Source organism: Lactuca saligna, chromosome 5, assembly GCF_052625555.1.
Source record: "Lactuca saligna cultivar CGN05327 chromosome 5, ASM5262555v1, whole genome shotgun sequence".
Taxonomy (NCBI): Eukaryota; Viridiplantae; Streptophyta; class Magnoliopsida; order Asterales; family Asteraceae; genus Lactuca; species Lactuca saligna.
Window position 1 is genome coordinate 33471329 of NC_136421.1, and position 14595 is coordinate 33485923.

Below are 14595 nucleotides of genomic sequence, written 5' to 3' on the forward strand. Positions count from 1 at the left end.
TACGAGCTCTGTTTTTGATGTTATTTATATCCACGCATAGGTAAAAATATGATCTACAACTTTTAAATGTCCTTGTAAAATTCATAACTTCTGCATAAGGACTCTGTTTTCTTCTATCTTTTTACTGTTGAGTTCCTATTAATGAGATCCTCAATTCTCATTTAGGTCGCGTAGGCCAAAAACCGCTCGATCTAAAATTCGAGTTTAGGGTTGTGCACTACTAAGCTAAATCTTAGAAAATTCATAACTTTCTCATACAAAGTCAGATTTGGGTGTTCGTTTTTTGTATGTTCTTGGTTTAACGTATACTAAAACTTTTGTTTATATTTCTAAGGCTAAAAAGTCCTGCATTGTAAAATCACTATTTACGTCTCCCGGTGTCTTCTCGGTTTTGCTGTAAAACTTCGAGAGACCATAACTTCTTTGTTATAACTCGGATTTCAGCGTTCTTTATATGTACGAAACCCTTGAGACGTATTCTAAAACTTGATTAAGATTATTTACTCTAAATAATCTTTTGTTGAAAAGTCATTTTCGACACCTATTATCTCTAAATTAACTAGCTTGGATCTACGGGTGTTACAATTATCTCCCCTTAGGATGATTATGTCCCGAAATCATCAACGAAACAGGGCTCAAATGATGATTCCATACGTTATCTCTTCATCCTTAGTAATAACCATAACTTTGTTGTTTCTTCAAACGAGTATCTAACTCTAAGACTTCCTGATTGCAGGCGGTGCTCGATCTTGCACTTGCTCCCTATCTCACGTTAGACTCCAAATTATGACCTTCAAGTCACCATTTCAATACTCACTGGATGCAAACTAAATATAAGTTCTTTTATTACTACAATGGAATGATGTGTCATATTCTAATGACTTATCATCGTATGTTGCAATGCTTAGACTCAGGTCTCTTAGAGTCTTCTAGATAAGACTATACTTTCCTGCATGTTCTAATCTCATCTTAAAGGTATCATTTCTAGCTACAAGCTGTTGGAATAGTGTCTAAGGCTGCAACTATATTAGGCAAGTATTTGACCCGGTTGTGCATGGTCCTTTTGGGTTGCCTTCACTATAGCAACTTGATAGGATGATTTATTAAGAGTGAGTAAATATTATTAGTATATTATGAGAATAATATAAAGAATAATATATTGTTATTTGATTAATATAAGTCATAGAATTAATTAGAATTAATTTGGTGACTTAAAGAGATTAATTAAATAAGAGGGTATAAACTGTCAATTGTTTGATAGTTAAACTTTAGACTGTAAATCCATATGGATATGCTTTGGACGAATTCTAAGAGCTTAAGGATAGCTAAAATCGTCCAATGAGTTATCTTGGAATGGATTTGGATAGCCTTAAGAGAAGATTATCCAATAGGGTTTAATCTGTAACCCTTAAGGAGTCTACAAGTATAAATAGACCCTATGGCATGGGGAAATCGGCACCTCACCTAAATTAAGAGAACCCTGGCCGATTTCCTCCCCTCTCCTCTCTCCTAAATCATCTTCCTTGCTATTGGTGTTTGTAAGCCATTAGAGGAGTGACATTTGTGACTCTAGAAGCTCCAAGACTACAAGATCAACAAGGAATTCAAAGGTATGGTTCTAGATCTGTTTCAATGTTGTTGTTTAACCTAGTTAGTCATTAGAAGTCTTGGATTCAAAGCATGTTTAATTAGAAATCCTAGATCCAAGCATTAGGGTTTTGCATGCGCACATAGGAAAGTTCTTATGGCTAAAACCCATCAGTGGTATCAGAGCCTAGCTTGGTTTTCTTTAAATTATTGCTTGATTAACTGAAAAAATCTGCAAAATTCGATTTTCGGTTTCTAAGTCATGGACTCGGCTAGTTCCAAAGTGGAGTCGGCGAGTAGGCCTGACTCGGCGAGTCCCTTTGTGTACTCGGCGAGTCCATGCGTCAGGAATGGCCAGATTCGGGATTTCTTTGTAATTATCTTGTGAAAACTTTCCATAAACTAATTAGATCAATCTTAATTCGTTTTTCTGATAAATATAACTATTATATTGATCTAATTAAAAGTAATTATCAACTAATAAAATGTTTAATTTTCTTATATGATAATTAATTAATTATTTTTATTATTTTGGTAATTATCTTAAAAGAAATCTTGAATAAATCAAATATAGATAATTAGAAAATTAATTGTTAATTGAAATTATTTGTTATTTGATCCTCCATGTTTTAAATGTTTAAAACTTGTCCTCAAGTTTTGAAATTTATATTTGTGATTAAAAGTTTTAATTTAGACAACTTAAATTTCAAACCCTAGATTTTAAAATGTTTAAAATACAACCCTATACTAATATAATATTACAAGAATAATATATATATATATATATATATATATATATATATATATATATATATATATATATATATATATATATGTATAACTAAATTGCTAGTCTTACCGTTAGTAGACCTCATTCACGAAGCCGATCTATAAGGTGGGTATAAGGTTGCAGCCTATAAAATGGCGCTTAATGGGTGTACACTCACACCCACCGCTTGCTTGATTGGTGGAGGGTCATTAGCCGAACGGGTAGGATAGGGAAACCTCATCCTCTCATTAAAAGTATAAGAAGTAATACGAAGTAACTACACATTTTTAAAATTTTCCAATCTTAGTTACTTTAGGAAAAGGTGAATTGATGCAATCCCATGAAATTACACTTAGCACCATTGCTAAGAAGTTAGTGGAGCGTGTGTGGTTTACCGACACACTAATTGGTTCTAAGAAAAGGTGGCAAAGGGTGATTCATTGTTTATCATAGTTCGATGGAGCGTGTGTGGTTTACCGGCACATCGAATAGGCAATCGTTACAATGAAGGCACCATGTGAATTTTCATGGTAATTCACACCCGCTTTGTGATCCTCGGTATCCCAGTCACAAACAAGAGGGGCATATCGAGATTTAAACATGCAATTAAATAGTTTCAATGAATCTCATCCGAACCTAGGAATTCTCAATACACTTAGGACTAATAGTTTAAGTTTTTGTGATGGAGAATTAGTGAATCGTCGTTCACTTACCTTCAATTTATTTGCATGTTAGATTACGGCATCCCTTTTCTAGTATGTAAATGTTATTGTTGGATCCTAACCCTAATTTTTATTATTGGGTGATAATTAGGGATTCTTGTTCTATTCTATCTTTGTCCTTTTCTTTTGTAGATGTCGAATGCAGACAATGCTGCTTCTAGTTCTTTCACGTTGATGAGCCTTTGCCAAAAGGTCACCTTCGATGGAACGAACTTTAGCGAATGGATAAGATACATTCGCACCATTGCTTGCTATGAGGATAAGGAGTATGTCCTCGATGAGAAGCTTAAGAAGATCAACCCCGAAATCGCTACTCCAGCCGAAATCACCGCTTTTGAGACTCATGAGCGAGATGCAACGAAGGTACATTGCATCATGATTGCCACCATGAACTCCGAATTCAAAAAGTCCTACAAGGACATGTACCCGTACAAGATGCACCAAGACTTATTGGAGAGATACCATCAAAACGCGAGACAAGAGCGTTATGAGATTTTCACCAACATGATTTCCGCTAAGATGGGTCATGGAGAATCTCTTACCGTGCACCTGCAAAAGATGCAAAGGTATGTCGACCGCCTTCGTAAGTTAAATGTTGACTTTGGGGAAGACTTGGCGATCGACATGGTGCTTCACTCTTTGCCTCCGATGTACAACCAATTTAGGATGACCTACCACATGAAAAAAGAAGAGGTCACCCTAAGCAAACTCCAAGGTCTCTTGAGGGTTGCTGAGAGCAATTTCAAAGACAAGTCTGTTGCACCAACTCCCAATCCGCCTACTGCTCCTGTCTTGGCTATTGGTCAAGGAAAGGGAAAGAAGAGGAAGGCTTCATCGAAGAACTATCGCAAGGTAAAAGCCCGAGATGGTACCTCTTCTAGTGGGAACAAAGTTGATCCCGCTAAGCCCTATCCTAACCCGAAGGAGGCAGAGTGCCACCACTGCCACAAGATAGGACATTGGAAGAGAAGCTGCCTAGAGTACCTGTAAGCAATCAAAGAAGGAAAGATCAAGCCATCTTCCGCAGGTATGTACACAATTAATTCTAACGATTCTGATCATGCTATTTCTTGGGTTCTTGATACCGGCTGTGGTTATCACATTTGTTCAAATGTGCAGGGACTAAGAAGAAGTAGGGATGTGGAGCAAGGAAGGATCAATCTAATCATGGGGAACAGAAGATCGTCGCCTGTGACCAAGATTTGAGTGTATTCTTTAGTGCTTAGGAATAATTTATGTTTAGATTTGAACAATTGTTGCTATTTGCCAGAAATGGCTAGAAACATCATTTCATTTCATAGTTTATATAGACAAGGATTTAGATTTTCTTTTAATAATGAGAATGGTTCTATTTTGGCTTATCCAAATGGTGTCTTTTACTTTGAAGCTATACCATGTAATGGAATTTATGAAACTGTTATGATTGTTGATAACTTAGGAAATGATGTTTTGAATATAGATTCTTCCACAAGTATGGATAAAGCATCCTTGTGGCATTGTCGCCTTGGACATGTCAACAAGAAACGCATAGCCCAACTCCAAAAGGATGGAGTGTTGGAGTCATTCGACCTTAGGGAAGATGACACGTGCGAGTCTTGTTTGCTTGGAAAAATGACTAAGTCACCCTTCGCTGGTTCTTGCGAAAGGGGTGAGGGTCTATTGGACCTAATACATACCGATGTATGTGGACGATTTAGATCAACCACGAAGGATGGAAACCGCTTCTACGTGACTTTTACCGATGATTATAGTAGATATGGGTATATCTATTTAATCAAGCAAAAGTCAGAAACCTTTGAAAAGTTCAAAGAGTTCAAGAATGAAGTGGAGAATCAATTGGGCAGGAAAATCAAGATGCTTCGATCCGATCGAGGAGGAGAGTACCTAAGTCTTGAATTCCACGATTATCTCAAGGAGTGTGGAATAGTTTCACAATTGATGCCTCCTAGGACACCGCAGTTGAATGGTGTGGCAGAAAGGCGTAATCGAACCTTATTGGATATGGTTCGCTCTATGATGAGTCGTGCTTCACTATCAATCTCTTTTTGGGGGTATGCCTTAGAGACTGCCGCCCATATCTTTAACCGAGTCCCTACTAAGAAGGTTGCCAAAACACCTCACGAGATGTAGACAGGGAAAGCTCCCTCGTTGGCACACATCAAGGTTTGGGGTTGCGAGGCTTTCGTAAGACGAGATACTCACGACAAGCTTGAACCTCGAAGTGAGCGATGTATTTTCATCGGCTACCCGCAGACATCCTTTGGATATCTCTTCTATAGACCGAAGGACAATGTTGTCTTCGTTGCGAGGAGAGGAGTTTTCCGAGAGCGAGAACTCATAAGCCAAGGAGACAGTGGGAGGCAAATCGAACTTGAAGAGATTCAAGAGTCGATAGATGAAGGAACCTCTACCGCTGGCACTCAACCCGAGGAGGAAACTCCGGTTGAACCGATTGAGGAGTCCTTACCTCTTAGACGTTCCGATAGAGTTAGAGTTCATCCCCAGTTCTATGGTTTTCATATTACTACTGAAGGGGACACGTATATTAGTGATGGTACACTGATAAATCTTGATGAACCTAATAGCTATAAGGAAGCCATGGCAGGCCCGGAGTCTGCGAAATGGAAAGAGGCAATGGATAGCGAGATCCAATCCATGTATGATAACCAAGTTTGGAATTTGGTTGATTATGTGCCCGGACGTAAGACCGTTGGGTGCAAATGATCTTCAAGAAGAAGACCAACGTAGATGGAAACGTACACACATATAAAGCGCGATTGGTTGCGAAGGGTTGTACTCAAACTCCTGGAGTTGACTATGATGAGACCTTCTCACCAGTTGCGAAGATTAAATCTATTAGAGTGATGCTAGCAATTGCCGCATTTCATGATTATAAAATTTGGCAAATGGATGTCAAGACCGCTTTCCTTAACGGAAAGTTGGCTGAGGATGTTTACATGACTCAGCCAGAGGGGTTTGTAGATCCGAAGCATCCAAATAGAGTGTGCAAGCTTGAGAAGTCCATTTATGGACTTAAGCAAGCGTCTCGCAGATGGAATCTTTGCTTCGATGAGAAAGTCAAAGAGTTTGGATTTGTACGAAGCGAAGACGAATCTTGTGTATATGTCAAATCCAGTGGGAGTATAGTAAGCTTCCTCGTTCTATATGTCGATGACATATTACTCATAGGAAACGACATCCCGACTCTGCAGGAGGTTAAGTCCTGGCTCGGGAAGTGCTTCGCTATGAAGGACCTCGGAGAGGCTTCTTACATTTTGGGAATAAGGATAGTAAGAGAAAGAAGTAAGAGACTAATTGGACTTAGTCAGAATACTTACTTAGAGAAGGTACTAAAATGTTTTAGTATGGAAAACTCAAAGAAGGGAGAACTACCGATACAAAGTTATGCCAAGTTGAGTAAGACTCAAAGTCCGAGTACCGAAGCTGAGATAGCATAAATGAGCCGAGTACCATACGCTTCCACAGTTGGCTCAATCATGTACGCTATGACTTGTATTCGCCCTGATGTAGCCTTCGCTTTGAGCATGGTTAGCAGATATCAAGGGAATCCTGGCAGAGCACATTGGATTGCGGTGAAGAATATCCTTAAGTACCTTCGGAGGACGAAGGAATGGTTCTTAGTCCTTGGAGGGAGTGATGACTTGAAGGTGCGAGGGTATAGTGACGCCATTTTTCAGACCGACAGGGACAACTACCGTTCGCAGTCGGGCTGGGTCTTTACCCTAAATGGAGGAGCAGTGACATGGAAGAGTTCCAAGCAGGAAACCGTAGCTGATTCAATGTGCGAATCAGAGTACATCGCAGCAAGCGAAGCGTCGAAAGAGGCAATATGGCTAAAGAACTTCATTGGAGATCTTGGAGTTGTACCTGCCATAAAGGAGCCCATGGAGATTTTCTGTGATAACGAAGGAGCGGTTTCCTTGACCAAGGAACCGAGGGATCATGGTAGACCAAGACATATCGACAGAAAATATCACTTTATTAGACATCATGTAGAAGAAGGACAACTCGTAGTAAAGAGGATATCATCAGAAGATAGCCCAGCAGATCCGCTTACGAAGGGACTGAGTAGGGTTAAGCACTTGCAGCATGCTAGGAGCATTGGGCTGAAGGATGATATTAGCGTAGATTAGATAGTATTAGAAACATGTAATAGGTAAATGTAATTAACATTTGATGATTAAATAAAGGAGTTTTATTTATGAGTAATGTTACTATCATGTGTTAATTGTTTAACTATTGTTTCACTTTGCATGTTTTGACTTCCAGAGTAATTGAGTTTATTAGGAATAATCGAATTGTTCAAATTGTCCACAATCGTTCATATGTTGGAAGTAGATATGAATGAAGATTGTCATGAATTGGTGTGTAGATTGTCTAAATGGTGTTAGACATAGCAAATGATTGCTACAACGTTCATGAGTGCTTATGAACTGGTTTTGAGCATTGGAACAAACCCGCGCTTGCTGGAATCACTTTATGGAATGAGATATAAAATGGTGATCGCAAGACGATAATATCATATAGTCTTAAAACCTAGATATATGGTTTGTTATTTGTTAATTGATTGTACATTGATAATGCGAAAACGCATCAGTAACTCGGTGTTATAAAACGCAGTGTTGTGTATAGTTGGTTAATGAACGAGTAAATGCATATAAGTCGAAGTTTATCTGTAACTTTTATCCAAGAAGGTAAAAGTGATATCTCGGCCGCTCGATGATTTGATTTGACTTATGTGCCAGGCCAGGTCAGAACTGAATTAATGTGTTCGATTAAGTTCTATGTTAAATAAATCAGAGATCGAGAAACCTAAATGCTTGACTAACCATTCCATAGGATTGTCAGCATGATATCTAACAGAGGACTGTATGATCCCTTATCTAAAGGACAAGATTGATTAGATCAGAGTTTGACAGCGTCTTTGAGAGCTATGATTGCAAACCGAATTGTACTTGTGCATATAGTTACTAGATTTATCCAAGTGGGAGACTGTTGGAATAGTGTCTAAGGCTGCAACTATATTAGGCAAGTATTTGACCCGGTTGTGCATGGTCCTTTTGGGTTGCCTTCACTATAGCAACTTGATAGGATGATTTATTATGAGAGAGTAAATATTATTAGTATATTATGAGAATAATATAACGAATAATATATTGTTATTTGATTAATATAAGTCATAGAATTAATTAGAATTAATTTGGTGACTTAAAGAGATTAATTAAATAAGAGGGTATAAACTGTCAATTGTTTGATAGTTAAACTTTAGACTGTAAATCCATATGGATATGCTTTGGACGAATTCTAAGAGCTTAAGGATACCTAAAATCGTCCAATGAGTTATCTTGGAATGGATTTGGATAGCCTTAAGAGAAGATTATCCAATTGGGTTTAATCTGTAACCCTTAAGGAGTCTACAAGTATAAATAGACCCTATGGCATAGGGAAATCGACACCTCACCTAAAGTAAGAGAACCCTGGCCGATTTCCTCCCCTCTCCTCTCTCCTAAATCATCTTCCTTGCTATTGGTGTTTGTAAGCCATTAGAGGAGTGACATTTGTGACTCTAGAAGCTCCAAGACTACAAGATCAACAAGGAATTCAAAGGTATGGTTCTAGATCTGTTTCAATGTTGTTATTTAACCTAATTAGTCATTAGAAGTCTTGGATTCAAAGCATGTTTAATTAGAAAGCCTAGATCTAAGCATTAGGGTTTTGCATGCGCACATAGGAAAGTTCTTATGGCTAAAACCCATCACAAGCAACTATCATGATACCTCTACCGATCGCTTTGATTATATTTTATTTCAATCTTCCAACTTAAGTTAGATGCTACATCAAACTTGGTTCTCTGAACCACGTAACATACTCATCGTAGTTGGACTCAATTCGATATGACCACTCGGGTCGGAATAATAATCATCTTCTTAGTTATTACCGAAATGATGGTAATGACATATTTGAATAAAATGGTATGAATTACTAGCTTCTTGGTAACCTTGTGACTTTCCCTGATCCAAGAGTGAGTCATATGCTTCCGGTAGTATAGGCCTTTACTACCATTCACACCTACACATACTCATCCCAAGTATTGTCTCGCAGTTTTCCAAGTCACCATACAAGAAAATCATATAAAAGTTTAACACAGCAGATAACAAAATGAAGGTTTTATTATTTTTCGAAACTATTACATAGGTGCTCAAGTTCACCCTAGAAAATGCCTCTAATAGGCTACATCATATGATTCTATCCCTTTGGCTACTTCATAACTCGATCTTCGGGTATGAATTCTTCATCCTTGATTCCTCGTGTTGTTCTCTGCTTCGTCGAGGATCATGTCGAATGCTCTTTCTTTCGGTTTTGGCGGCACATTGGCCTTGTAGCCCCTTTTATCTTTGGGTAATCTTGCTTGAAGTGCCCTTCCTCATTACAATCATAACATACCCTTTTTTTGAATGTACATTTATTGGTGTAATTCCCATGTTTTCCACACTTGAAACATGTCACCTCTTCACCACATTTTCCTACGTGTTTCTTCTCACACTTATCACACCATCTTGCTTCGCCTCTTCCTCCTCCTCCAAACTTCAAGGAATTACTCTCCTTCTTGGGCCTTGAAGATCCTTCAAACTTCCTGTTTTCTCCTACCTTATCTTTTTCTAGACCCCTTTCTCTTATTTGGGTCTCTATATTCTTAGCTGCTCTAACGACTGTTTTCAAAGTAGCTGCCATTTTGACCGTTGGGCTAAAGTTTGCAGGTAGTTCGTTAGCGAACCTATCTATCTTGGAGAGTTTAGTAGACACCAAGTAGGGAAATAGCTTCATCTTCTTAGTGAATGTGGTGGAATACTCATCAACACTCATCTTCCCTTTCTTCAGGGTCTAAAACTCGTTGTTTAGGTCTATCAGATCTATCTCTGAGAAGTAATGCATTTTTAACTACTCTGTGAATGTTTCCGAAAACATTCGTATGGATTCTCCTCGTGGCATTGTATCTGCCAGCAACTTCCACCAACTTAACACTTTGGTCTTTAGTCGTCTGAATGCAAAGACTATCTTTTGATTATCACTGCTGTCACAGCTCTCAAATACCTTCTCCATCTCGGAGACCCAGTCCATAATCTCAACCGGCTTTGGGCTTCCGTAAAGGCTTGGTGGCTTGGAACCCAAGAAGTTCTTATAAATTCGTCCATCCTTGTCGTTTCCCCTCTCCGGGCCATTCCTTCGTTCTCCTTGAGTCCCAACTTGACTTACAGGGTGGCTATAGTTCCCTTCCCCCGATTACTCGGGAATCAGCTCAAGTTGCTCAATGAGCATGGTAGGTTCGTCCCTATTTTCATGAAACATCCTCCTCATTTCTTCCCTTTGTTCAACTAACATAGCCCGAATCATGGCTTGTACTCCAGCCATGGTGATTGGTTCAGCTGCAGCTTCTACTACAACAGTATTTGTTCAATCACTAGGGGCTGTTGATTCTTATTTCCATTTGCGTTCCCGACTCCACTTCGGGTTCTTTCCATTTCGATCAATACACCAATTCAAACGTTTGGTGTGTAATGAAGAGAATTAAGATAGGAAAGATTTTATCTACGATCGACGTGTAAATCTCCATGTTACTCCGAAAAGTCAAATACCAGTTCTAATACCGTAATTAAACGTTTAGAAGTCTGAACACGTAAAGTTTCCAGATCTGGTTGGCAACAGACCATAGATCTGATCATACATTGAGCATCATAAATCATTTAGCACATAAAAGCATGTTAGGCATTTTCCCTAAATAAGCTAGTGCTTGTGTCTATTCAAGTGTATTACCTAAGACACACTCCTCACAATCATTGCTTAGCATTCTAAGTTTAAGTCTAGAAATAAATCCATATTCCTAGTTTCCTTAAACTAATGCTCTGATACCAACTGTGACATCCCCATTTTCACGACCAGAAAAGACCGATTTTGTGACACCCCCAAAATCGGAACGGCGGAAACGTTCGGGGGTGGATGATGTCATGTCAAGTATCACGAGATATGTATATAGTAAGCAAGTAATGAACAACCATTTCATTTAGAAAGAAAGTTTTTACAATGTGTGTGTTCACAAAACATAGAAGTCATAAAAAATTAACAAAAAACGACTTGAAGCTGAATGCTCCATCTTCTAAATTCCCAGCACGAGCACCTGTCTATTAGTCTCTTGAGAATACAAGTTATTTGAAAGAGTTGATCAACAATTAAGCTGGTGAGTTCATAAGATTTTAGTGATATGAGTAATCTGTAAAATGTTGTTGAAAAATGTATATGTAAAGTGATGTAAGCTGTAAGATGTGGAAAAATGTATATGTAAAAGTGATGTAAGTTGTAAGTTCTGTTTTGAAAAGCTCGCCTGTTCCTCTAGAAAATCCTATATTTCCTGCTTTAATGGAAGATAAGTAAAATGAAACTACAAGCCTTTCTATGCGTACTAAGTGGGTACAAGTTATATATACTTGGAGTAAATAAACAATCGATTGTGCGCATCTTCCCTCAACTCACAACCCAACGGGGTACAGTAAGTAAGGCAGATCGCATACATTCCATTGGTTGTTAGATCGTTGTCATATATAACCTTGGTGTATTCACTTGTTACCCATGGAGTTATTTGTAATGATTCCTTTATATCTAATGGAGAGTTCTTTTAAGAAAACCTATATTTCTTATAGTAAAACATTGACTACGGTGATTACTTTTATAATAGCTTTGTTTATACTGCTATATATAATTTGATATCGGGTAGATAGTTAATTGGGGGAATCTGCCCTAAGCCCACATCCAACAGGAACAGGACGTCGGGGGAAGACACACATTTAACAATCTATTGGATATTAGTCTTATATATAAACATGGTGTATAAACTAAGGTGTTATATAGTTAACTCACTTAAAGTCTTTAAAACTGTACTGGCTTAATAAAATGGATTAAGCCCTTAACTGGGAAATCGCTAGTTTTGTATACCAAAAGTACTGACTTTGAAAAGTAAGTTTTGTACTAGAATAACTGTGCGTTAACTCTATGTCCTATGACCTGATCCATACCTGGTACCCTTATGATGACTTAATGTATACTAAATATAAATATATATAGATTTGGGTAGATAACAGATTGGGTGACCTCGGTGTAAGCCCACATCCAACGGGAATAGGACATACAGTGAAGAGCACACATCCTATTAGCTGTTGGGATCTACTTAGCACACATATATATATATATATATATATATATATATATATATATATATATATATATATATATATATATCATATAGTGTATACATTAAGGAATCATAACGTTAGCATCATGGTCCTAAACTTTTAAAAGTAGCCTTCTACCAAGACTCGACTTTTTGAAATTAGTCTTCTACCAAGACACTACTGTTTTGAAAGTAGTCTTCTACCAAGACTCAAATGTATGACTATTATTAATTAAATCTAATCTACCATATCGATGCAGTGAATAAGATAGATGGTAAAGGTATTAATAATATTGTAACTGGAATTTTATATCCTTCTGTAATTGTCGTGATGACAGTGTAAGTACTATAGTATTTGTAATAAGTGAATAATTTAAGTACTATTGTGCCTTATTTGACGGTTAAGGCATAATGTGATGGCTAGATCCTATGTTAGATGCTCCCTTGTCAAGAGATTCTAGGAACTTGACGTGACCCCTACGTGAGTGCAAGCCACAAACATCCACATTACTATGATCATGTATACCCAATATAACTATCACTAATGTAGAAGTGATTCATTGGTATAGTTAGATCCTGAAAACGTTCTATGCTATAGCACCTTATTATGTTCTGTTTTGTTATCGTGTATTGTTAGTGTACTTATGTAAAAGTATTCCATGTAAGCGTATCTATGTAAACGTATATATGTAAACGTATACCATTAGTATAGACTCGTGAACTGAACTGACTCTTTGTGTGCTTCATTGTACTAGAAGTAATGAATAGTACCTATAATAGTTTACTAATGTTCTACCTGGACTGTAACTGAAAAGACTCATTTATCTACCAAGTCATGCTTATACTTTAAAAACGGAGTTTTGTATAACTATAACGTAACATAACCTTTTAAAAGAGTTTTAGAATGTATTGACAACTTATAAATAACATAAGTAACATTTTGAAAGATGCTTATAACAAACATTACACAATTATCATTATGTTCAACTTGTATTCCCCCCCCCCCCCCCTCCTTAAAACAGTTAAAATAGATAAAAGATTAATTACGGGGTATGTACTCACCTAATGTGGGTGATTCAAATAGGTATGCATGTAAGGATGAGAAGTTCCACGAATGCTGTCCCGAGACACAATAAGTCCTAAATAACATATAAGGACACATATTGACATGAATATAGTGTTTATAACAACTATATGAAAGGAAACACCTTCCGGGACTAGGAAACACCTTGACCAAGTGTTGGAATCACATGCGATTCAACATAGGAAGGTATAAAGGCACTCACATGAGTTTACTACCATGATTTCACGGCCCAAGGGATTTTACGGCCGTAAACTCATGGTTACTCATGGGTTAGTGCAAGTTTGAAGGCTAGGAGGTGATTTAGGGACATTAGCTCTACCCTAGGATGAGAAATACCACCTTCTATGGAGTTTTTGAGGAGTTCACGGCCCAAATGAGTTTACTACCATAAACTCATGGACATTTATGTTAATGAGGGTCCTAAAGGTCATAAAGAAGCATCCTAAATTCAAGCATAAGCCTTAGGAAGTGTTTGTGGAATCAAAACACCCCTAACTTGAGTTTTCGGCCCTTGGACCATTTTGGCTTGTGTTTGTGGTTTTAATCACCCATGGGTGATGGTATTTTGATTTCTTTGAGTCCTAAACACATCATGGTAAAGTGCTAGGCTAGTCTCTTGGCTTAAGGAAGGCATTTAGGGCACTTTGGCACCATAAAATGGAGTTCACGGCCCAAGAGCATCCTTAGCCGTGAACTCGCTTTTAGCCCTTGAATCTTAATGTTTTTAAGGCCTAGACATGTCAAGGGTTGTTCCATGTTTGGTTTCCAAGGTTGAGGGGGACATTGCGCACACTTAGGCCCTAGATTTAGTGTTCACGATCCAAGAAGATCTTGGGCCGTGAACACCATTTCCTTGGTGTTTTGGCTTCATTTTTCGTGTTATTAAGGCATATAACACACTTATATACACTCTAGGTTGAAGTACTCACAATTGGGGGTGATCGAGTGAAGATCCTTGAGAGAGAAATCGGCTTTTCTCTAGTTGGAAATGTCACAAATGAATCCAAAATGGCTAAGTTTTCTTTATATAGCCTTGAGGGTTTCTGGTCCGAATACGAATTTTGGACTGTAATATTCCAAAGTATTGAAGGTTTGGGCAGTTATTGCAACATATTAAACCCTAGTGTATCCTCTCTCCTGATATCCTCTGGAGCACTAAGCTACAAACACTCAAACTTATCCCATAAGTTTG